The sequence below is a fragment of the Mycteria americana genome, chromosome 2 (assembly GCF_035582795.1).
Source record: "Mycteria americana isolate JAX WOST 10 ecotype Jacksonville Zoo and Gardens chromosome 2, USCA_MyAme_1.0, whole genome shotgun sequence".
NCBI lineage: Eukaryota > Metazoa > Chordata > Aves > Ciconiiformes > Ciconiidae > Mycteria > Mycteria americana.
In genome coordinates, this window is record NC_134366.1 from 58,006,232 (window position 1) to 58,031,700 (window position 25,469).

Genomic DNA, 25,469 nt, shown 5'->3' on the forward strand with positions numbered 1-25,469 from the left:
TTTTCCATGAATGGAGTGAAATGTCCACTTTTCCCACTGATTATAATCTTTTATTCATTTGCAAAGTTAAAATGAATACCACAGGCATTTGTACTGCTAAGTCAATCAGTCTGTGGATAGAAGTAAATGTGTACTTGTGCATGTATGGATAAAAAGGCTGAGAGAAAGAGGAGCAGTTTTGCTAGTTAAGGGAACAATTTTCTTAAAAAGGAGAGGGAGGAAAGAATGTTTGTAAAACTTCTTACAAACTCTTAATAGTACAGTATAGACTGTACTATTTAATGAAGCTTTTTATAGTCAAAAATTTTCAAGCTATTTTTTAAAAATGTGCTCTTTTAACCAGGCCAAGATAGTACAAACATTAAAGGAATTCTTAAAACGTTTTAAAAACTTACTAGTGACCTCAGTATGGTCCCATTTAACATACCCTGGGGAACATGTGTATGAAATACAATGTGGTTTGAGGTTTTCCAAACAAAACAAACTTAGAGTACCATTTTTAATAGAAACTATTCAAATTCTCCCAAAAGATAAAAGAAAACAAAAACAGGTACACACTGTACTGCAGCTAAGTATGAAAGAACAAAGATCTTTGCTGGTAAAGTGAGGGGACTAAAAGTTTTTTTTGTTTTCTTTAAAACATTACACTCTCCTTTTTCACAATGTAATTTCTCTCACTGTTGCTATACAGTGTTATTACTTTAATTAAATGGCTGGCACATATAAGAAGCAACAAAAGAGCCCAGAAATATTATGGGCAGTTTAATAAATTGTTTGTTATCTGATGTTTTACCAGATTAAATCCATTCATGTTGATAAATTTTTACTATATGAATGCTGCCAGCTGAAAATAAAAATTAAAGCCATGCAGTGGTAATTCCCCCCCTTCTCAAAGCATTTACAGTCATACCACACAAGTTGAGTACATCAGGTGTAAGACATCACCCTGATGCATCACTTCTGAGAAATATGGGGAGGGAAATATCGAAGCTGAAATATCACAGCTGGCCCTGATTTCAGCTCCTGCCAAACACCTGCAGACTCTAAAAGGATACCAAAACAAAACTCCACCCTGTGGCAAGAAGCCATCCCTTAACAACCCTTCCCTGACTTTGCATCACTATAAGAATTAATTTAACATTTTTTACAGAAACCTTAGTCTTCCTGTCCCAGAAGGCCATTACAGTTCCTTTAGCCTTTTCTCTGAATATGACTGAGAAAAAAAACTACAGTAAATTGAAGTACTGAAATATCTGATAGCTGGAAATTATCTGATATTTTAAGTTTATTATTTGTGGAAACTTGTGAAGGTGGTAGGGTTTTTTATTAACCTCCAGATCGTCTCTTATTTTGGAAGTCATTTCATTTGAACACATCCTGGCAAAAATTTCCTAGCATCTGGTAAAAGCTTCTACAGTCAGGTTTGTGAACACACAGAACAGCAAAAGATGTAAAGTGTGTTGGTGTTCTTTCTTTTCTTTTCTTTTTTTTTTTTTTTAAATCATCATATGCATGCTTGTTGTTGGTTTGGGGTTTTTTGTTGTTTTGGTTTGGTTTGGTTTTTTTTTTAAATATGGCTATGTTTTAATTGTTATTCTTTGTTGAAATAGACTTTTGTGGCCCACTGAAGGCTGTCCCAAGTTGAATGAAATTATATTCATGTCCATAATACTGCAGGGAGTTGTTTTACATATATACGTTTCTGCAACTGAAAAGCAGTTGATGAAGGCCTGAGGTAATACAATGTGTCTGGAAGTAATTCCTAACGCACAAGAGAAAGAGAGGAATTAAATTTTGCATGTGTCTATTAAGTAAGTACTAAAACTGGTTGGAAATTTTCCGATGGAATGTTTTTACATTTAAAAATGCCAATTCATTGGAAGTGAAACATCCACATGAAGGTGTCTAAAATTAAATTCTATTTTGAAACAGAAATTCAGCTCTATTTCTGCCTGTCTTGATAAGTTGAAAATGTGCGCTGCCTAGCTTTGATTTGGTGTTTCAAGCCAACTTTTAACTTCAATTTTAAAAATCTACGCAATGAAAAAAACCACACTAGTAACCATACCCAACCCTTTAATTTTGTCAAAAGTAGCTCTTTTATACTAAATTACAAATGTTTTCAAGCTTTTTGTCTGTGGGAAATTTAGGGAAGTAGATTCTGTTCTAAAGTGGAAAGCATTAAGGAATGGAACAGAGTTTGAAGAAGTGAAATGGAAAATCCAATTCTAAGACTGTTTGTAGTATGTGATTCCCACATATACACAATTAAGCAGGCTTTATATGTGTCATGAGATAGTTCTGTATCCAGATGTTATAGGAAGGGCTCAAAATGAGACATCATTTGACATCAGGCATCATTTGATATGAGGAATATTGTAATAGGAAGTGTTTTTTAAATTTTGCCTGTAGTGAAATGTGGTCCATGGCTATGCCATGTTTTTGTGTGGCCTGCCTATCTTACAATGACTAGTAGAGAGCTTATAGTGGAGAAGTCCTGAAAAATGATGGGGTTCTAAATAAAAATGTATGTTTATATTAATGATAGACTTTTGTTTGTACACGCATTTAATATACATCTATTTTCTAGATTAGAAAAATACTGATAAAGGAGGTAGTTCAACAGTTTCTATTATGAGGTTTTGTTTTCACTTGCCTATAACTTTGCAGAGTTTGATCTGAAATTCCCAGTGCTGGTTGTCTGCCTAAGTCTGACGTACGTTTGGAAACATTTGTGATAAAATGATCCGCTCATGTTTGATAACAAGTTTCCAGAAATCTATTGTCTACCATATCAACATATTCTTACAACTGCTTTTTGCCTGGGAGCTCTGCTGCTCCTTTTTAAGAGAATTAGCTCTTTTGCAAAGAGACTTGGGCAGAAAGGTGACTGCAGTGTCATAGATGTGCTCTTTTGCTGTCCCATGTTTTTAAGGATGGGGGAGAGAAGCTGGCTATGAATAAAGAGGAATGGATCCCCAGACAGTGTATGCAAAAGATAAGCTTTCATCTGCTGCCACATGTTCTGGTCCTTTATGTGTTTTGTGAGCCCAAAGGTGTCAGCTTTGCTCGAGACCTAGATTGGAAATTGTATAACTACACTAGATAAAACGGTTAGGCTTTTTCAATGCCTGAATTTTGATTTCTAAAAATGTCACAATAAATAAATAAGAACAACATGAACATGAGAAAATTTACCAACAACTTTATTTACTGTAGAAGAACCTCTAATTCATAAACACTGTGATATTTTTAAATCAAGTAACATCTTTCTGCTGTACCCTCTTCCTGAAGTGTGCAGGATAGACTTGACTGTTTAGTAGGAGAGCATTTAGTCTGCCTTGTAAACCAGGTTGTTGTCTGTCAGATTCTTAATTAATTTGATTCAGAATATGAAAAGTAGTGAAAGAGGTAAGAGGTTGCAGAAATATGGCTTAATTTTTATAGAAGTTGAATGCCAGACAGGAATCTCTTCCTGCATCTGCCACACAGTTCACACGTGGTTTTGGGTAAGTCACTTCAATCAAAATGTTAAAAGGTGGTCATTAAACATGCGTGCCTCATGTTTTGAGTGCCTGCCTTGTGACACCATATGCTAAATACACAACAGCACTGAGTTCTCATGGATGTAAATGAAACTGTTTAAAGTATTCTTTGATCATTTAAAAATGTAATATTGTTGAAAATGCTGAAAAACCTAACATAGTGGTTTTACCCTTAGTTTTCTCTGTACTTTGGTTTCTTAGCCTTGAAATTCGGAGTCATCTAAAAAGCAGTGTTGTAAAGATGCAGTAGTTATGCTTCTGGAAAGTATAGTTTCTAATGTGAGAGCACCAGAGAAATAACCCTTTGGGAAATTAATTTTTTTTCTTGTGTGATTTGAGTGTTATTAGGACCTGGAGCTACATCTTACTTATGAGAAATAAAACCACTTTTGAATATCTTTTACTTCACTGAATGAGGGAGGAGCCCGACAGGAAAAAAGTCAAGCATGCACTTCAAGTTTGTACTGTATTTCTTTTGTGTAAGCAAGCAAATGATGCTTAGTAGCAGCATTTTTAAAGTTCTCTTTTAATTTCTTTTAAATGTGTACATATATGAATGGTATGTCTTTAGTACTATTTGCATATCCATTCTGTTGAGAAATGATAAACCTAAGTATTTGTTGGTTACAGAGAATATTAAGTTCTCAAAAACATCTCATTAAAGGTCCGTTCTCATAAAATACTAAATTGTGTTTAAAAATTACATTGCAGTCGTGGCCATTCAAAGGTACAAAGAGTCACGTAGCCTTTTCGGGCATTCAATTCTAGAAGGAGACCTGTCAGAAAGCATGCTCAGGTTTTGAAGCAGAGAGCCTATTTTTGAAATCTCACAGTCTTTGTTAGGCCTTAGTGTTAGTAGTCCGTAATGCATGTCTCTTGCACCTCAAACTCTTGGATTAGTTTCTGTCCTTGCAGGAGTTACATGCTGGTTCCCTAACTGTGCAGCTCATCAGTGACATCAGTTGGTTTCAAAGAATCTGTATTTGGCATCTTGCACTACCAGAGTATGCTCAGATAAGGCCATCCAACTTTAAGAGGTACTGAGCTAGACGATGTGTAGCTTCTTAGAAATGCCTCACAGAGTGTGAGCCCAGCTCTCACTTCTGGGCTCACATGTTCATGTAAACTGTGTAACGGTGGGGTCAAAAGAGAGTTTCTAATTAACCCAATTGTTGCGTTTATCTAAAGTTGGATGAGTGTCAATTCTCCTATATGTATGGGAAGGGGGGGAAATACATGTATATGTCTGTCTCATCAAATCTTATCAAGTCTCACAGCCTGAAGAGAGTTTATATGCTGAAGCAATGGATTAAATTGATTCTTCAGAAGGTTTTTGTTGTTGTTGGTTTTTTTATCTGAGCATTCACTGAATCATTGTCACAAAGTAATGGTCAGTTAAAAATGGGTATTCTTTGCTTTCCTCACAGTATGTAAATTGTGACACTATCTATGCCTGTTGGTTGCCTGACTCACAAGACCATACCAAATCAAGTAAGAAAATACCATTTTTTGTTTTAAAATATTTTTCTTATGTAGATGTAGATTCATTTACTAAGCTAAATTTATAGGAGAATCAATAATAAACACTGGTATTTCAGATTAAATTTTAGACATGCTTCAGTATATAACTCCCTCCAGCAAAGGGTCACTTTTAAAATTTCCTACTGTATTTTTATGTTTTTTATGTTTTCAAAATCAATTGCCACCTTGTCTTCTTGGAGTTCATATGAAGATAGCCTGGATATCTTTTTCTTTCTCAGAGACCATAAGGGCTAGATTTTGTCATAAGTCTTGTTCACTTTTAAATAGATTGGTTTGTAATCAATATAAGTAGTGTGGTGGAGCTTTGTAGTGTGAGTTATGTTTTGTAGGCATGAAAATACTAATGATATTCTGGAGAATAAGTATTTGGCATCTTGCACTTCAGAATCTCTCAAATGGTAGTAGCTATAGATGATGATATATGTGTTCCAGCAAGGGAGAAAATAAAATGAAAATACAACAGCAACAAAAAAAGTGCAGAAACTGTGCAGATCAGGCTTTAGTTATCACTTGATCTTCAGCTGCTTTTCCTGAGTGCTCAACTTAATTTAAAAATCTTAGCTCAAGCCATGACCCTGGCCCGCCATCCTGAAATTACAAGATTTCCCACTCTCTTCAGCCTAAGTTCATCTTGGAGTCCCACTCACTGCTGAAAAAAAAGGTGATATTTTCAGATGAGATGCTGACATATTCACTTTGCATTGTACTTACGCAGTAACATTTTAAAAAAATATACTGTTTTAGTTTTATGCCTCTTACTGACAAGGAGGAATATTTGAGCCATGAAAAGGCAAGTATGTAGGCTGAGTAGGAGTGGGTATCTGAAGATTTAGATTTCCAACTACCACAAAAAGGCATTAATTAGTCAGGCAAGCTTTCTCTGTCATTGCCATTTTCCTTCTCATCTCTGACTGGTTTCACGTAGGTTTCTGGTATGATTTAAGCAGACACTTTGTAAAGAAGCAGGAAGTATTTCCTCACTGTGCATGGTCAATGAGGCCAGGAGCATTATTACCATTGTTTTAAAGAACTAATCCTAAGCTTAAAACTGGCTGCAGCATTTGGATGTCAACACTCTGAGCAGCCAGCCACATGTTGAAATTCTTTCCACACAATTTCAATTGGCTACTTAGCAACCGTAGCATTTAATTATAGCAATTTAAATCAGAAGTTGTGTAATTTTGTAATATATGTTTTAGGGGTAAAACTTCATTTGAATTACATATAAATCTTGGTTAATGTTGTTGGTGATCTCAGGTGTTCCTCAAAACTTTTTTGAAGTCCTGAACAACAATCTAGGTATATTTTTAATAAAAAAGGCCAAATTTTATTCAGATTTACAGACAGGCCTTTGGGATGACCCAATTGAATTTTAATTATCTATAATGACACCTGAAACACATCATAGCTCACATAAGAGGGAAATGTATTTATATTTTTATGCATGTCTTTAATGGCCTATTAAAATAAACATTCCCATAATGAAAGAGTCACCTCAATGTGAAGGTAGTGCACTGAAGATGATTAATGGTAGTATTAAATATGGAGATCCTGACTCACACGTGAGAAAAGATGAAGAGAATGGTACTTCAGGAATTTTGAGCCAAGTTTAGGAATGGCATGAGAAAGACACAAGGATAAATTGAGATGCTAACCATACAGTATTTACACTGTGGATCCCAGTTCAATTTCTAAGAAAAAAGAAGTAAAAAAAGAGCCTCTTTGAAAACAAACAGAAACCCATCCTAGCAGTTCCTCCCTGCTATTTTGATACCAGTGTTGCAAACATTGTATTCATAATCCATGATGAACTGTATCTATTTGCCGTCTAGGTTGACAGATGGATCTGGGAATTTCAAGAGTCAGGCTGTCTCCTAACAACCTGTGAGGGCCAGTTTGGGGGGTTCCTACTTCCATGAGCTGGGTTTTGGAGAGAAGCTTCTGCCAAATGTAGTCTGATGCTCCCTTGGCATGGAGCAGGCAACTGAAATGCATTTTCCTGCAGTCCTCGTCACACCCAAAGTAGGCATGACCAGAAACACCATTTAGTACCTGCACATCTTGTTCTTTCAGATACTGTATTTCCACAGGGTCACAAATGAAAAATGGAGGTTAGGATTTCTCTAGTTCTTCCTGTGATGCTCAAGACTACCCATTTCTCTAAAACAGCTGGTCTCTGTTCCACTTATCAAGATACAGGCTTGGAGTTTTAGAGAAACTTTGATGTTTAAATCAGTTATGTAATAACAGATTTTGTAAAAATATCCCTCTTCTTCCCCCTACCCCTGAGAAATCATGAAGTCAAAAGAGAATAATACTTACTGACAACTGGAGTGTGCATGCCCGCCCCCCGCAAATTCCTATGTCATGATGCTGCCTTAGATTTAGGGGTTACTATGTACGGGGTATGAGGAAGTTGTAGACTGGCATCATTATTTTCAGAAGGGAGACAGCATCTTCCAGGCTCTGAAGTTATCAAAATATTACCGTATTATTATCATTATATTCAGTTCTATTGATACTGTTGGCAGATAAACCTGACTTCTTGTTTGGTAGTTTGTACCAAATTCATCAAGATCATGGTCTTAATAAAGGAATCTCTTTTACATTCCACAGTTTCCCATATAAGTTTGCTATCTGACCTTTAATGTATGTGTCTTACGTAGGAATTGGCCATCTTTCAATGACTTTCTTGATCTGGTTTTGGATATGTTATTTGTTCATGTTGAGAACTGCACTAGCAAATTATGCTTTCCGTTTTTTCTTCTTATATGTACCTTAATACTGAAAAGTGCTGACAGTGTGCAGCATGCAGATGCTTTATTTCTACTGCTTTCTACTTCTATGGCATTGCTTTTCATCTTTATATATTTTTCAAACTATTGATTCTTTGTTTTTAACATTTTCCTTGCGAATCTAACATTAAATCTCGAATTTGTGTTTCACTGTCCATACAATGTGTATTTTCTGGATGTAGTATTTATACACAACTTACCCTATTGTGTAGTATATTCTAATGGGAACTTAAGTTATATTGATGCAGTATTCTGGTATTCCTTATTCTCCACCCTAAACTGATATATTTGAAAAGGAGGTACTTTGCAAGGCGAGTCCTATTGATTGTAGGAACTTGTTGGATTTTTCAGTGTTACATCCTATTCTTAGGGTGTAAGAATATGCATTTAATAGGAATGTATACTTGAGGCTTTTGTAAATTCTGTCTTTTGAAACACAGAAGTTATGTCCTTAATATAGACTGATTTTTCTTTAATTGCCTTTTTTCTGTCATAAGCTCTAACTCCAGTAAATACACTGTTACAACTAGTGTCCGTTATAAATATGTGTTATTAACGGAAGGTGATATTCAGTGTCTCCACAGTGAAATTTCAAAATATTTGGAAATTTAAATAACATACTTTCATGTCTTTATCCTCTAAATATGTCCTTTCAGAATTTAAAAAACTAAAATGTTACTCAGCCAAACAGCTATTCTAATTGAAATTAAAGGCACAGCAAGACCAGTGCAATTGCTAATCAAGTAAATATCCGACTCTATCCTATATTACAAGCAGGTTTATAAAAATAACAGCAAATTATAGGTTCCTTGTGACATATTTGCTATTGCAGAAGACTCTTCAAGCCAAATTTTTCCTATTTTAGAGCAAAATGCAAACACATTCACTCTCACTGAGTAGTACATTTTACTTGTCTTTTTAGATGAGTGATGAAAAAATAAACATGAAATGAAAGCATGTGAAAATAGTTTATGTCTTTACAAGTCATCTAGGAAAGGGTGTAGAAAGAAGTGTTACTGTCATTTCACAATACAAAGCACTTTTTCAGCCTTCTTGTGTGTTTTAAGTGAATTTTTGTTTTGAGCATACCAAATTCTGTGAATACAAACCTTCAGCTGCTTCAAAAGGAAAGGCAGATGTACTCATCATACTGTAGGTGTACTCTCTTTGGGATTATTGCCTTTGCATCAGTTTGACCTGTGTCAAATCAAAGGACCAAAACCCAGTGCTGCTGTCTTAGCTGAAGTAGCTGTCTAACTGACCATCTAAATAATCTTAGAAGTCAGTAAGGTGATAGGTGTGACTGGAATTAAGTATTTACTTAGGTATGAATAGGTTTTGTATTTAGCTATGTCCTCAATTAAAAATCGATATAAAACATAAGTATCCAAGCAATATGGATGTTAAAAAGACAACAAAATATATTACAGAAAAAGCAGTGCAACTGCTCTACAGATAGCCATTGAGTTTGGTTTGTTAATTCACTGCTTGCTTTTTTCTGATGAAACTGCCAGTAGGTAGGCCAGCCTTTGAGTGGGTAGAAATGTACTTCGACATGAGTATTTAACATTAGATCACCAATTCATTTATAGAGGCCACTATTTTTTTTGGAGGGGGTGTGGAGAGTTTACTGCTAATTACTCAATCTTGACTGCTCAGCAGGTGACAACAGAAGTAACTGAGGATTCATAAATAGATTTTATGTTTTTAAAATAAAGTATGCTTTCAAGATTTTTGTCGGGAACTTTTTTTTACTGCATTTTGTACACATGATGTAATTAAATGGGAAGAAATAAATGTTATACCAAAGTATAAAAATCTATACGTAGCAATTACAGGCTTGAAATTTACATATATAAAGTGTAATTAGGAATTATTTCACCAGTTATAGAATAATAGAACATAGTCTTGTTGCAGAGGAGTCATGCTGGCTGCTCTGTGTGGTTACTTAGTAAAGCATCACATTTGCCTGAAGTTCTGAAAGTCTAAAATTGCATGTAAAATACATTGCAGCTTGATTTAGCTGTATTTGAAATTATGACAGAGGATGAAAGATAATGTGAAATTTGTTCTTGCTTTTTATTTATGCTAAACTGTCTTTTTATTTATGCTAAACAAAGTTAGTTATAATCTCCTCAAAGCTATTATATCCCAAATTCTTGTTTCATTTCTAATTTTAGCATTTGTTCAAAATCTCCAAAGAAGTTACAGAAAGTAATAAAAGTATGCATAGGGAGATTGCTGTAGTTGATAATGGCCATCATGTTTTCTCTGTTTAGTGGCTGCATGTTTTAGTTGGTTCTGTTAAACAGTGAAGTTCTCCCATCTCCTGATTACTCCTCTGTATTGGAGTTATTGCAGCTGTTCTCAGGAAAGTAAAATACTAAGTATATTTGCTGACCTAACTATGTTTTCTGTTACCAAAGCAAAGGATTTTTCCTAATGTGTGTAGCCTCGTACTGACATGAATACTTCTTTGCTCGGAAGGGTCCAACATAAACATTTCTTCGCTGCTTCCTTGAACAAACTGATGTATGGGCCTGACTTTCTCTCCTGATAGGAAAATATAGCTTAAAAGCAGGTAGTTTTTTTCTTTTGTATTCTCTGTCTTAAGCTTTTTTAATAAGACAGTTATGCTAAATAGAATTGGGCTAATAGAATCATAGAATCATTTAGGTTGGAAAAGACCTTTAAGATCATCGAGTCCAACCATTAACTTAGCACTGCCAAGCCCACCACTAAACCATGTCCCTAAGCACCTCATCCAAACGTCTTTTAAATACCTCCAGGGATGGTGACTCAACCACTGCCCTGGGCAGCCTGTTCCAATGCTTGACAACCCTTTTGGTGAAGAAATTTTTCCTAATAGCCAATCTAAACCTCCCCTGGTGCAACTTGAGGCCACTTCCACATGTTACTTGGAAGAAGAGACCGACCCCCACCGTACTACAACCTCCTTTCAGGTAGTTGTAGAGAGTGATAAGGTCTCCCCTCAGCCTCCTTTTGCCCCAGGCTAAACAACCCCAGTTCCCTCAGCCGCTCCTCATAGGACTTGCTCTCTAGACCCTGCACCAGCTTCGTTGTTCTTCTTAGGCTGCACTCTGGCACCTCAATGTCTTTTTTGTAATGAGGGGCCCAAAACTGAACACAGTATTCGAGGTGTACCCTCACCAGTGCCGAGTACAGGAGTTTGCCTGCTGCTCTGTGTGGTTACTTAGTAAAACATCACATTTGTCTGAAGTTCTGAAAGACTCTAAAATTGCATGTAAAATACATTGTATATTATACTTTTTTGGTAAATCATTCACTAGAAGTGTGGTTCTGGAACACAAAATTATTTGTAATTTGTATCAAATTCAGTAACTAACGAGTTTTAAATATTGTCAAAAGTTTAAATATGAACAAAATAGTAAGGAGATGATGAAGCATTTTCTTTAGATATACTGTATCCTGGATCAGAAGAGAGATCTGAAGAAATGTTTCCCTCCACCCAGAAGGATGATTACGAACATAAATATTATTATGTTACTCTGTTATGATTATGATAATATTAGGATGGGATTCTTTTCCCTGTAAAGAGGAATGGTATCAGTACTGAGGTTAAATTAATCAAAGTCATCCATTGTTCTGATCTAAGGAGCTGCCTACTAAACAGCTGAAAACTGCAAGATACCCACCAGCTACTTTGGACAAGAGGAGCAAGGAGAGGGTCTATGAAAGGAGTCTAGAAGTGGTTCACAGCAGGCATATATAAATGTTTGTCTTTGGTTCAGGTAGAACATCTCGTACCGTCCAAACAAGATCTTTTCTTCTTCATACTGAGGAGAAAAAGCTTGCTTCTCTGCCCTCCCCCCCCCCCCCCCCCCCCCCCCCAATTCTAGTTGGTCTAATTTTGATCTGAGATTGGCTAGCAATTATTCATGTAGCTCTGGTGTTTAGAAACTTTAAAAGTAACTTCATGCCAAATATAAAGTTCATCTTTTTAATAAAGTCTTGCTCAATTATTGATCCAAATATATTAATGACCATTCTGACTTTCCATACTCTTTTGAAGATTTATGCCAAAGCTCTAGATTTTTGATAAAGTATTACTTTTAAAACACAAATTTTTAATAAAAATTTGACTTTCAGATGGAAAGCCTGATTTAATAATCCAGCTTTCTATATAGTGGAAGTAATACGTGCTTTTGAAACAGTTGCCGTTACTTGGTTTTTTCGCAGCTGACTTAAATATTACACATTTTTAAATGCTTCCCTATTTAAATTGGTGCTGTTTTATACTGTGCCATATATCAGGATGAGTCTAGTGATGAGTAACAGCAGAAGGCCGGATAGGAAAACTATTATTGCATTTATATTCATATTTAGGCAGAAGGTTCCTTATATATTTGCTGAAGTTGGTTGTCTTGAGTAAGTCGATGATTTAAAGCTTCAGCAGTGTGGCTAACTTCACGGCTTTGCGTACAGTCGCAAGAGTTGTCTATCGATTTGTGCATTTCCTTGCTTCCAAGCACCTGAGAAACAGAAATTTCCACAAGGGGTGTTTTATGAGTAGTTTAGCATGGCAGGGCTTTGGAATATGTTTTCTTGTTTCTAAGTAGGTAAATGCCAAGACAGAGATAGCTACAATAGAAACAATTTATATATGCTTTTTTCAGAGCAAGATGGGATCTCCACCTGCTTGCACTTATTTTTGACTTTTCCTAAACTCAAACGGCTCCAGGGACTTGAATCTGAAAGGTGCTGAGCATTTCTGACCCCAATTCATCAACTAGCATGCTTCTCGTGCAATGTTGCGTTCATAGCAGTGTGATTACTCGTGCTTTACTTTGTACTAGTGTACACTTTACAATGTTTAATAGTTATCATTTCATTATTGAATTTCATATATTCTCCCTCCTGTACAGGGTTTTCTTTTCATATTTTTGTTTCTGTTGTAACTGCCTGCCTCAAATGGTTTTTCTGTGTTCTGCATGGATAAAAAGCTAGGTGGTGTTGCTCTTTCAAATTTTTTTCAGAATTGTTTGCTGTGGTGTTCATCCATATATGCCTAGTCTTTCTTTCCCTCTGCTGGAAATACTGTCTGTTCCTATGCCTGCTTTTTGCCATGCAAATTCTTTGGGCCTTTTTTTTTTTTTTTTTCAGGGAAGTAATTGTGATTTTAATATCTAGATGCATTCACTCAGTTCCCTGGTGTGATGACTGACATATCATCTTTTTGTCTAGTGTATTTTATTGAGATTTTTTAAAAAATTCTTTGGATCAAGGAGTGTGCTTCCCCCATTCATTTACATGCCACATTTCTCTGTAGCACTGCATACCTAAGAACAATACCAGCAATGTCAATTAAAAGATACGCATCAATGCAAAAAAGCATAAATGCCATTATGATATAATGTAAGTTCTAGCCATTGTAATATGCTGACTACCACAAAATTATTTGTCCAATTTAGTGAATTTACATATTTTAATTAATTGGAAACTTCATTTATTTCATGCAGTGTTGCATGGAACATACAATACAGTTTGTGAGTTCAGCCTTTGTATACCCAATGGTATATACGATACAGTCTGTTTCCCTGGGGTCCATACTGGGGCCAATACTGTTTAAACTCCTCCTTAATTACTTTGACAGTGGGATTGAGTGAACCTCAGCAAGTTTGCAGGTGGCACCAAATTGGGGAGAGTAGTTGATATGCTGGAGGGTAGGACTGCCATTCAGAGGGACCTTCACAGGTTGGACAAATGGGCTAGCAGGAACCTCCTGAAGTCCAAGAAACGCAAATTTGAAGTTCTGCACCTGAGACAGAATAGCCCCATGCAGCAGTACAGGTTAGGGATTGACTGGATAGGAAGCAGCTTCACAGATAAAGACCCAAAGATCTTTGTGGACATCAAGTTGAACATGAGTCAGCAGTGTGCCCTTGTGAGAAATACTAATTCCATGTTGCACTAAATTAGTAAAATCATAGCACCAGAAGTACCTGTTGACAGGATAAGAGCCAATAGACACAAGTTGCAGCAAGGGAAATTCTGATTAGATATAAGGAAGAAAAATTTCACAGTGGAGTTAGGCTTTGGATCAGAGATGCTGTGAAATTTTTACCCTTAGAGACAGTCAATATGTGAACAAGACCCTGAACAGCCTCATCTGACTTTATAGTTGGCCCTGCTTTACAAGGGATTTGGACCAGAAGACTACCAGAGGTCCTGGATGATCTAAATTACTCTAACTATGTATTTAAAGTACGATTGCATTAATTGTTTCAAAGAACACAAGTGGTAGCATCTGACTAGGCATGCAAGCTAAATTGTATGACTGTGCAAACATTTCTTAATAGAGGTTTGTCAAAGTGCAAGCAACTGTTGAAACTGAAAAGGTAGGGGATTATCAATATTTCAGTAGTTTAGAGGCATGTTCAAGATGAAATTTCAGCAGATCTGTTTTTATTTATTTCTTTTTACTGCTATCATTCCTGCCTATTTCTATAGTGGAAGACTTTGTTACACTAACAAATTGGATCGAGTTGCCAGCACCTGCAGAATAAGGACAAAGAGAGATTTCCCTGCCTAAAAGACATATTTTTGAACAACTTTTTCTAGTCTGAAGAAAAAAAAAGGGGGAGTGGGGGAGTGATTTTTAGGGTCCGTTGTGTTAAAAAAAAAAGTTAAAGGGAAAAAAAAGGTGCATAAACCAGACAGTTTTATTTAAAGCATCCAAAGCTGATAAGGGAAAAAAATGGGGATACAACACACAGGCTGCAAATGCAGTTCTCATGATTTAAATCTGGAAGGCTGTACAGTACATCTGTTTAACATCTTGCAGTTTCAAGAACTCTGCCTTGAAAACCTTCTGTCACAGTGACACATGAAACAAAAGGTTATGTTATGACTTTCAGATGCAAACCTGTAAAAAGTTTATCTAATAGCATACCATCTTTTATTAACCCATTGCTGCTGCTCACCTATAACTCTTTTGCAAGCAGTTTTGGGAGGATTCTACTGTGTAATGAAAAGAAATGTGAACTCAGACTGCAAAAATAATTCTGTAACGGCACTAAATGACTTACTTGCCATATGTAAATGGCAAATTTACATATCTATATACCTCCTCATCTGTTCTATCTATTGCTCTTAATGTTTGTCAGCTGTACCATTTTTTTTCTTTGATTAAAGAAATGGAACAAGTTATTCTGTTTCTGACATAAACTTTGAGAACAATTAGAGTGGCACAGAATAATTTGAACAGTTTCAAGATTTATGATATCATAAGGGATAAAATACTAGAATGGCTTAAAGATGGTATTCTTAATTCAGAGGTCTGAGTTTAAGGCTATGAAGTTAAAAGAAGTAAGGGTGTAATGTTTGCTTCTCGTTAATATTTACTGCTTCTGCATCTCAGAATTTGAAAAAAATATCAACCTTTGCTCATAGGACAAAGCTATAGTATAAAAGTTGCGTTGTCAAAATCTTCTTGACAGAGCTGTGCTAGGAAATGTTTATCAGGCTGAAGTTTGCTTAGTTATAGAAAATGTGGTTAGTGCAAGAGTGGTTCTTCAGGGTCCTACACAGCAATTACTTAGGACCCTAGTGCAAAATACAGGGGGTGCTATGATCCATTTACTGGAAAATTTCCTTTAACTTCTTAAATTAGAATTTTGGGCAAACTGCCCTGGCTTGCCTGCCCCTGACATAGTAGTACCAATATTGTTCATTGAGTCAAAGACAAATGAGAGGCTTTATCTGCTGCCCAGAGATGCTTCGTACCTTGCCAGATCAGGCTGTGCAAACTTTCATCCAAACTTAATGGTTGAAGTCTGGTGGTTCCAAAATCAGAGAGTCTGGAACTTGATTGTAATGCTTGTCACTTCCACAGTATTTTGGAGTGACTTTGGTTAAGTTATTCAGCTAGGTAGTGCTGTGGTTTCCATATTTACAAAATATGGAGGGTAATATTTACCTTGCTGAAACATGCTTTATTCATTGTCTGCAAAGTACTTTAGAGATCCTTGGTTGAAATTTCAGTGAGTGCTGCTATTTAATATGTTGAAGTGTGATTTGTTGGTTTTCTTTACAAGGCACAGATGCTCCCCAAGAAACAATGGTAATTTCTTTACCTCAAGGAGCTGATGCCATGCATACAGCAGACATATCACAACAGTGAGCTCTGCTGTATGACCTACAGTGAGTGGGTGTGTGAAAGAGAGAGAGATAGCATTTCCTTCATAGACATACACACCCTCTGACCCAGACTAGAGAAGAATCTGCTTTGCAGAAGGTTTGCTTCAAGGGATTTTCCACATGTATTTTATTATGTTAAAGCTGATAGTGGTGACAAGTTGCACATTAAGTAACTGTTTCTTCAAAATTGTGCTGTTTATATTCTCTTTAGGAAAAGTGATATAATACTGGGTTTCTCAGATAAACAAAGTCATTTGGTTATAGAATATGTTACTATTGCATATGAACCTTGCTCTCATCTGCCCCATACCTACTCATTTTAGGCCTCTGGCTTTACATGATGATTATCTGCATGTTTAGGGACAAATGTATTCATATTCACTAAGTTAGTAGCCAGTGGTTTCCACCAGGGAAATAACTTTAGTATGCTGTTAGTAATTTGGTTTCTAAAGTATCGGCAAGGTCCTCAACGTAAGAGTCAGTGAAACATGTGGTCCTAATCATTCCCTTAAAAAGGAGACATGGTCTATTTTCCATTAGGAATGGTGCTTACAGCAAATGAGTAAATACAGAATGAAATTTACACATGTATTATGACTTTAGTGTGTGTATGCATTCAAACATGCATGTACATGCGTATGCTTAGGCATACTCCCAGTGAGTGTAACATGATGACTGCTGTAACACAGCTAAGCTTAGAGAACAAGTTGGTTGGTAGAAGAATTGGAAAACGCAGCTGTTTTCAAATTATTACCCCCCCCCCCCCAGCAAAGTTCAAAACTCACATTTGCATTATGTAATTGGCATAGAGGAGCTACAGTAAAATTTCTTGTAGAGGTCTTGGGATTTTAATGTAGCTTTTACTCAGAACAGAGTTCATAATGGCAGAAATGCAGCCCCCACCCCTCGCAATGTGCTGTGCCAGTATACAGAATCAGAGACCAGCCTTGGCTGGACTGGTCATAGAGAGCATGGCATTGAAGGATGGAAGTAGAGAGAACCGCCCTACTTTGTAGGAGCTGTTTTATCCCACTGAAACAGGAGGGCACTGAGGGGCTTTGGTGCCTTGCCCTTTTCCCTCTTAGAAGAATTGGCATAAGAGGGTATATTGGCTGGCAGAAATTCAGTTCGGTTTCTCCCTTGCCTTCTGGCAGCCTTCCCACTGCTGTGCACGGAGCCTTCTGGTGGCAGAGCAGCAAAGCAGAGCCCTGTTCTGCATTCCTCATTGTTAGGTTCCTGTTGGGCATTGGAGCAGGGGCTTGGGTATTATTTCCACTTTCTCTGCTTTTAGCTAACTTTGTCATACTTGATGCTCTAGCATTCACAAGATAAAAACCAAGGGAGAAAGCAGTGCTTGGTTCTGCCTTGAGGACATTTTATGTAGGCCAGGTGTGAAGCAGAATGTAAACTACAACTTTTCTAGAGAACCATTCTTGCTCAACTTTTTCAGCTGAATTTGCTTCAGGGGTAGGTTGTTCAAAGCTGACTATTTGAAAATATTCCTGTTCTGATGCTGCCATGAGCAGATTCTAACCTACAGATATGGATATAGACTGAGATAACAAAATGCCTGTGAAAGGACACAAGGCTCCTTCATTGTCTTCTAGGCTTGGTAATGTCTGTATTGTGATCTTTAATCACTTTTGGGCATTTCTTTGTCTTTTAATCTGTATAGACCACTATATATGATCTCACTAATTGCTAACCAGAAACTTCCTGAGTAGTATACTTGCAAGACAAGAATTCACACTGATGAATGCTAAAATTTCATTCACAGAATTTTGGAAGTCATTGAAGAAAGGAAGTTTCCTTTCTTTCACAAGCACTGAGGCTGCTTCATATTTGACTATAAGTAAATCCATGAGCTGGATTTAGTTTAGTTTATTATTCTCGTACACTGTTTTTTCTGTGATTGGAAAAAACCAGATAGGAACCAGACCTGTGTTTTTCATCTACACTTTTTTTTTTTGGTAGAAATGTATATTAATTAAAATTAAATTATGGTTTCCAGGAAGAGGTCAATTCTCCAGGTATCAGTGTGAATTTTTGTCGTCTTCTCTGCTCTTGTGAGCTTTCTACTTCAGATTTAATGGCATGCTGAATCTGGCACCTTTGGAATGGGCAAGTCCAAAGCTGCAATATCAAAATTTTTTAGGGGCCACTGCTTATGTTGTGTCTCCCCTCCCCAAATGGAGTTTTGTGGAACAGATTCCAAGCCCATGTAATGTAATGGGCCTTGTTTTGCTGTGGCCTTTTCTTTTTCCTCACAAGTACTATATTCCTCCTGAAGGGTAACTCAAACATTTTTTTCAAGTTGAACTTGGTCCTCACAAAGCTTCATTGCTGCAGTGTAGTGTAATTTAGATGTGAAAGGTGCTGCTGTGATGACACATCCTTACATAGGTGGCATATATAATACAGTCCCACAGCTGGGTACTCAATATATACCCACCCTTTACTATTTGTGTTTCAGCTTGAGGAAGCAATTGTAATGCACATCAGTTCCTATCTTTAATCTAACAAATCATACAGCCACCATACACCATGGTCAGGTACCATCGTTGCCTGACCTAGTTTAAAGATAGGATATGTTTAGCTGTCCTGCAGCTGCACTGCAAGCTTCACTGTAGACATGCTTTCCCTCTGTCACATTTTGGAGGCTGAAGTCGTCATTACCTTAAGGTTCTCCAATTTCTATTGCATTTATGTAAAGTCCTGCATCTGGCACTGTTGGCACTGGTTAGAGTTATGCAGGTTTTTCTGCAGATCATCAGGGTAAATCTCTTCCTCTGACACTTGCAGTATTGTCATCACTGATCCCCAGTCTTGTGTGTTATTCATGGTCGTTTTCAGAGGAGGGGGGACATTAATTCTCAAAAATAAATGTATTCTTATAAACTTCACTCAAGTCAACATTTCCTATTCCAGAAAGCTGCTTGGGCATGTCCATAACTTCGATAGGACTTTCAGCATGTACTTAAAATACTTAAATGCTTAACTGGACAGGGATGAACTAAATCTTTCCTGAATCAGAGCCATAATTTTTGATGTGTCAGTTACATGACCTATTGCAGAATCTGCTTTGACAGATGGATCTGGGTAATGTGAAAGCTATAGAAAGGCATCTTTGTGGGGAAGCTGGGTATTTCTTTTTATATTTCATTTTTTTCCTGTGTTCATCCTGGGAATAGCATTTACCACTGCTTACTTTTTTTTACATATTTATATACATATATATGTGTATATATATAAAGTTTGTATAAATATGTGTATATATCTGTATATATATAAATAAAAGTAGATTCCTCTACTTGTCTGTTGTTATTAGAACTTTAGCTGTGTTAGAACAAAAAAATTATTTTCCCTTTACTGTTTAGTGTGAGAATGTACAGTGTGCTAATGAACCCTGAATGATATTTTTAAAACAAATTTTTATTGCCTTATCTTTCCAGAAAGAGTAAGATTTTTAATGTGGAAGCCATAGATGTTCTCCTTCATGGCTGCACATTGCCACCAGTGTTTCATTTGAGAGTATCTGTCCTAGGTTAGTTATCTGTTTCTGGGCAAAGTGGAGAAGAGGATTAACAAGAAGTTAAGGTATGCAGGAGGAGATGTGAACTGTTATCAGTCCTAGATGCATGGTAGAAATACCTCTTTGTATAGATTTGTGCCTGAAGTTTTGGAGATTCGGGTTGTAGGTAGTCTGTGGAAGAGCCATATATTTTTGAAATGTCATCGAAATATCCACTATGACTTAAGTTCGTTCAAAGGCATCTGAAAGAGGCTGAGCACCTGATTTTCAGAGATGAGATGTACAGGGAAAGGTGGTAGTTTTATTAGACCAACTAATAAAGTTAGTTTGAGGAAACTTGAAGGAAAATGCATCCTCAGTCCCTGCTGAAATCAATAGAAGCTGGCAATGTTCTGTTTCTCAAAATCAGACCATATTGTTGCAGATTGAGAGATGCATCCAGAGAAAAGATCCTTTAGGGCAAATGCTTCCCAGTCTAAGGCCTGTGGGCAAAATGTTGCCCTTAAGATCCTTGCTATTGGTAAGAAAAAATGAAAAATGAGGGAAATGCTTATAGTAAAGTATATTACTCTTGTAGTAGGACATTTTTTACCCACAGTTCCAAAAAGATGCAGTTCCCTCCATATTTCATTTTCCTGCTTTTGATATGCAGACAATAATCAATATTTCAATTTACTTTGTCTACTTGATATTCAGATTACACTTATTAAAGAGCGTCAAAATAGGAGAGAAACCTGTGATGTTGATCAGTGCCATTGGATAACATTTACTACATGTGAGGTGCGGCAGTCCCTGTTGGTGGTGAGAGCAGAACAGCTGGGTTGAACCCAGCAGCAGGCTTTCACTTCTGAGGGCTTTGACAGAGATTATTCTCTGTTCTACATTGAGTCCATGTGCCCAGGTTTTCTTTTTTGAGAGCATGGAAAAGATGAGGTAATGTACCTTACTCACTGACACAAAAGTTGTTAAGTTTGCATCACTTCTACTGTAGCCAAGAGCATGTAAGGAGACTTACTGAGAAGCATCTGACATGCAATAACTCATCATCAGTTGAAAAGTTTTCAATATGTCAATGTGCAGTCTTCCCCCCTGCCCCAAGTACTGGCTGTGCCATTCACGTAACCTCTCAACACAGAGAATTTAGGAAGGCCGTTGTTTTTCAAAAAGTAGTCATGAGATCTGTCTGTAACTTTCTATCTGTAACTTTGTGTCTAGAATGGTATGCACAAAGGAATGTCACAAAAAGGAAGGAAAATTACCTCGTACTGCAATTCTGTCAATCTTAAATTTAAGAACATCTTTCTCTTGGTCAGGGTTGTGAACTTAAAAACCAAATTTCCGAAACTTCTAATATGAAGTCATATCTAGAAGCCATACAGTATTGCTAAGTAACCAAAAATATAGGTGGTTAGTGTAGAAAATTTCAAAGACAAAGTTGAAAGTACATAATATACTATTTTTTCTGTTACCAAATGTTTGTTCGTGATTTCGCACTTTACTGTTTTGACACCTATGTTTGATATAAACATATACTTTAAAATTAAATAATCCTCGCTATAATATCATTTATCCATTTCCTAGCACTTTTTATCTGTACATCTTGAAGCTCTTTGCTAAAGAGATGTCAGTATTCTTGTGTAACTTATCAGGAAATGGAAGCACTGGGGCACTGGACTGGCTTTACATCAGGCCTGTGGTTGTCAGGACAAGAAAAGGGATCTCCTATGTTATAGGAGACTATTGCTGGAAGTTTTTTGCACTTTTAGGATTCTGGGAAGGTACAGGATACTTCAAAATTTTTTTTGGTGGTGTTTGGTGGGGTTTTTTTTTCTTTGTTTTGTTTTGGTTTGGGTTTTTTTTGTCTGCAAACTGGTCAGTTTTTAAACCAGCAGGGTCAAACTGCTGTGACCTGAAATTTTGCCAAGTAGCACTGATTTTGATTGTTCATGTAGTAAAACATGGTGGTTTCAATTTGGGTTTTACCATTTATTTTCAAGTTTTCTTGCATCCGAAGCTTGAAGAAAAACAAGACAGTATGAAAAAACTGGCAGAAAGAGTGATTGGGGAATAAAAATACCCAAGCCTCACTCAACTTTATAGTATACCTTTCTGTTGGATAAAGAAAGTGCAAGCAGTATGCAAGTGAATCAAAACTATTCAGCAGAGAATTCTGTGTTCTCAGTTCATGTCATGAAGGAAATGAAGAGAGAGAGCGTGTTATGACAACTCTGTCAGGCAGTGACTGATTTTTTAAACTTTTTTTACATTTTATTTTATTCTTTTACTGTATTTGAATTGAGACTTTCAAATCTACTTTCCTATGAAAACCAGTTTCTCAAAGAGTTGACTGTCTAATGCTGGACTGAAACAAGAAACCTGTGCTTGGCTTTTGGCTAATACATCACATAGTGCTGAGATGACGCTCCTGTCCAGCTGGAAATATTCAGTTCATTGTTCATCCATTGCGATCAGGATGTGTCATGGGGGTTGGCCTGTTTGTTCTATTTTTGTTTCTTTCCTTTTGCCTGCATGGTTAAACAGTTTTAAGTGCATAGATGATAACTGGGGCTTTATTCTAATACATACGTCTTGTCTATGCCATGTTTTTATCAGTAACACTCTTTTAGGGGGAGGAGAGAAGAGGGTACCTCATTCTGAATCATAATCTAGCTTCCACTGGGTTTGCGTCCTGCTCCCTTTTCTTTTCCAGGCTATCGCATTTTTTTCCTTTCTTCAGGGGTTTGATTGCTGTTTTTGTTTTCCACTTTAGCAATACAGACAGATTATTACTGCATGGTATTTAGGGGACTGTGGTATCTGATGGATTAAGCATAAATCTGTCTGGGAATATTGTGGGTTCTGATTTGGTTCTGAGGGTGATGTACTGTTTGGCATTAGGAAAACCACTTAACAGTGCACCCCAAAAGGTAAAAAGGTGTGTAAGTTAACATAAGAAAGAACATATTAAAGTTAATTTATGCTGAGATGCTAATTGAAGATGTGGCAGTTTATAGTTTTTTGTGTTTTGCGGTAGAGGAAATGTAAGATAAATGCTAGGCATGATTCTAGGGTTAGCTCATATCATTAACACTGTACCATTAGTAAAAGCTTCTTAGTCTTCCCTGTAATTTTTCCATGCGTTAACTACCATTCATGAGCAATCAGAACATAACAATATTATTCTCTATGAAGATATGAACAACTGTGAAATAGAGTTTTCCCATAATAAAATAGGTACAGTACTTCATAACTCACTTATATGCTTAGAATTTATACTTAAATATTTATTTATGTCTATATATAATACTTATATATAAAATTTGTGGCAGAGAAGAAAAAAGATATGAATTTCTTGATGTGAAGGCTTCTGTTAAATTCACTGCAGAGGGGCTTTGGATTTTTTTTTTTTTGAGGGAATAACTATCTCTGTCTCCTCTCTTTATTACTTTTTTCATTTTCATGAAGCACACACATTTTTAAGAGGTATGAAAATTATTACTTTTAATTTTATGCAAAAGCAGGATAGATCAGAGAGCAGGTAACGAATTTACATAATTTGGTTCCCAAATTTATTTCCTCTGCTAGGTTTTGATAAGAAAAAAAAAAATTTTACAACCCAAGTAAATTAGTGGTTTCCCCTACAATGGAAATATTGATAAATCCTGACTTCTGGAGGGTACTCTCTGAGATATTGGTATTAACAGTTTGAGTAATGTCCTGCATGTGTTCACTAGTTGGGTAATACCAAAGGAAGGAAGCAGTGCACAGTTGCATACTGAGTAAGAAAACAGAAGGAAAAAAAAGCTGTGCAAATTATAAATGTGTGGCCTGTGCCAAATTTATGTGAGAGATGAGTTTAAATGTATTATGGATCGCTAGCACAGATTTATAACTTAGTTGCTGAACATCATATAGAATTAGTATGTTAGCAAAAGTGTAAAAACTTTAAAATACTTCTAGCAGTCTGTATATGTAGGACATAAGAAAACTTTAGTGGTAATCTTTTTGACCTTTTACTTTACTAATTCTAATATGCTTGAAACGTTTAGGCTGAGAGTTGATGCATTTTCCCTGTGCTTTTGAAAGAAGAGATTAATATACTGCTCTGGTGCACTTAATTAGTAGCAAAACAGCTTTTGTTATGCTTTGTAATATTACATAGCAATCCAACTGAAAGAGGAGGAAAATTGTGGGTAAACATGAATAAATAAGGAAGCGATTAGATTATATGAAAATTGTTTAGATTCTGATGGAAGTTTCTGTAATCTGCTAATGGCAGTAAGTACAGTTTAATTACTAATGCCAAAAAAGGAGGCTGAACATGGAAGGGAGGGAATTTTTCTACTTGTTACCACTTATGATTTTCTAAAAGCTATCCATATGGGTCCACTTGGTCTGGACTTATAGGCAAGTTGGTCTCTAGCCAGATGCTCCATCTCCTTGAGCTCACACCTCTCTATAGAGTTCTAATGTTCCCCTGAAGAGTACTTTTTTTTTTTTTTTTAAACTCTCTAATTTAGATTTGGCAGTTGAAGCATGATGGCGATTGAATGTTTTGAGAACGAGCAATAAATAAAGCTTTAAAACTTCCATTGTTTTGTCTCTCAGCTGCTGTGCTATGCAGTTGCATAAGCATCCGTAGGCTAATGTAGTGGAAATCAGATTGGATTACATCTGCTAAGGTCACATTTTGGTTAAGATTTCTTTCCTTTTTTTTTTCTTTTTTTTTTCTTTCCTCCAAAGCTCCAGCTATCCTCATTTGTATCATAAATAGGGAAATATAAAGGAGGAGTGCTTTGTTTTATGAGACAATGTCCAACAAGGAATTGGTTGAATGAAAAAGTAGAGTTTGGCTAAACTGAACAACATACTTGTAATGAAACATGATTTCTTTCCTCCCACCCCTGCCCCCCTCCCACGCCCTGCAATGAATACCATGTAATCCTCCTCTCTTCTTCCACCATGGTAACCTGTTGTTGTGCCTGTGCCTGCTCAATGTTTGATCTGCATGTCATATGGCTCTTTCAAACTGTGCAAGCCCCAGTAAGCCACAGAGTTTTGTGCCTCTTTGACTAAGCAGTCTAACAAGGTAAAAAGCCACTATATTATGGAAAACACGGCGTATCTCTAAGGTGGCAGTGTGTTCTCCATCCTCCTGCAGAGCTTTGAAGGCAGCAAAGGAGAGCGTGTGGGTTTTTTCACTGCATGTAGTGAGGGTAGTTGGGTGACAGACTCACTTCCAACGTCCTGGTCCTGATACTGGGATTGTAACAATCAGGAGTTGCTTGCATAATACAGAGCCAGGGCCAAGAGAAAGCATGTGTAGATCACTGTACAGGATGTGGACGTTAAACGTGTGCGTGAAAGACTGGAGGTTTTCTGGTTGGTTGTTTCTTCCATTCTTGTGTGCAGTGTAGGCTATGTAGATATCCAAAAGTTGAAAAATGCTGACATGATATGAGTCTACAAAGCAATACACACAAAACAGTGTTCAACTAAAATCAGATCACAAAACTGGGCACATGCAAAATAATCCGTGCTCTGCCAAGTAATCTCTAAACGGTGTTTACCTGTGGATTCACATGAAGAAACCCAGAAATACCCCTTAAAAAATACCTGGTAAAATTTTATCTGATTCATACTCAAGATCAAAACTGGGAATCATCAGGTTCCTTCTTCCTTAATATTCTCTAGAATACTCTAGTGTACTTATTTAACCCCAAAGGGTAAATGTTAAGTATTATTGCTTTATTATTATTAAAAGTTTGGATCATTTTCCAAAATATTTGGACTCTACAAAGTTTGCAAAACCATACTGGAAATTTCATAATATACTTTCTTGTAAAGTTCTGACCTTTTCTTCTTCTAATTGCA

The 25,469-nt window shown here is 36.6% G+C and overlaps 1 protein-coding gene across 4 annotated transcripts in view; it reads left to right on the forward strand.

Moving 5' to 3' along the window:
- Window positions 1-25,469, forward strand: part of SUGCT (succinyl-CoA:glutarate-CoA transferase) — a 336,948-nt gene that overhangs the window by 145,612 nt on the left and 165,867 nt on the right. The window contains exons 13-14 of one of the 4 annotated variants that reach the window (XR_012774278.1): window positions 10,370-10,463; window positions 20,292-20,335. The exons of 2 other annotated variants lie outside the window; for them this stretch is intronic. The gene's annotated coding sequence lies outside the window, so the exon portion shown is untranslated. Of the gene's footprint in view, window positions 1-10,369; window positions 10,464-20,291; window positions 20,336-25,469 lie in introns of those variants that run through there. One more of the 4 variants, XR_012774277.1, reaches the window with a different exon arrangement.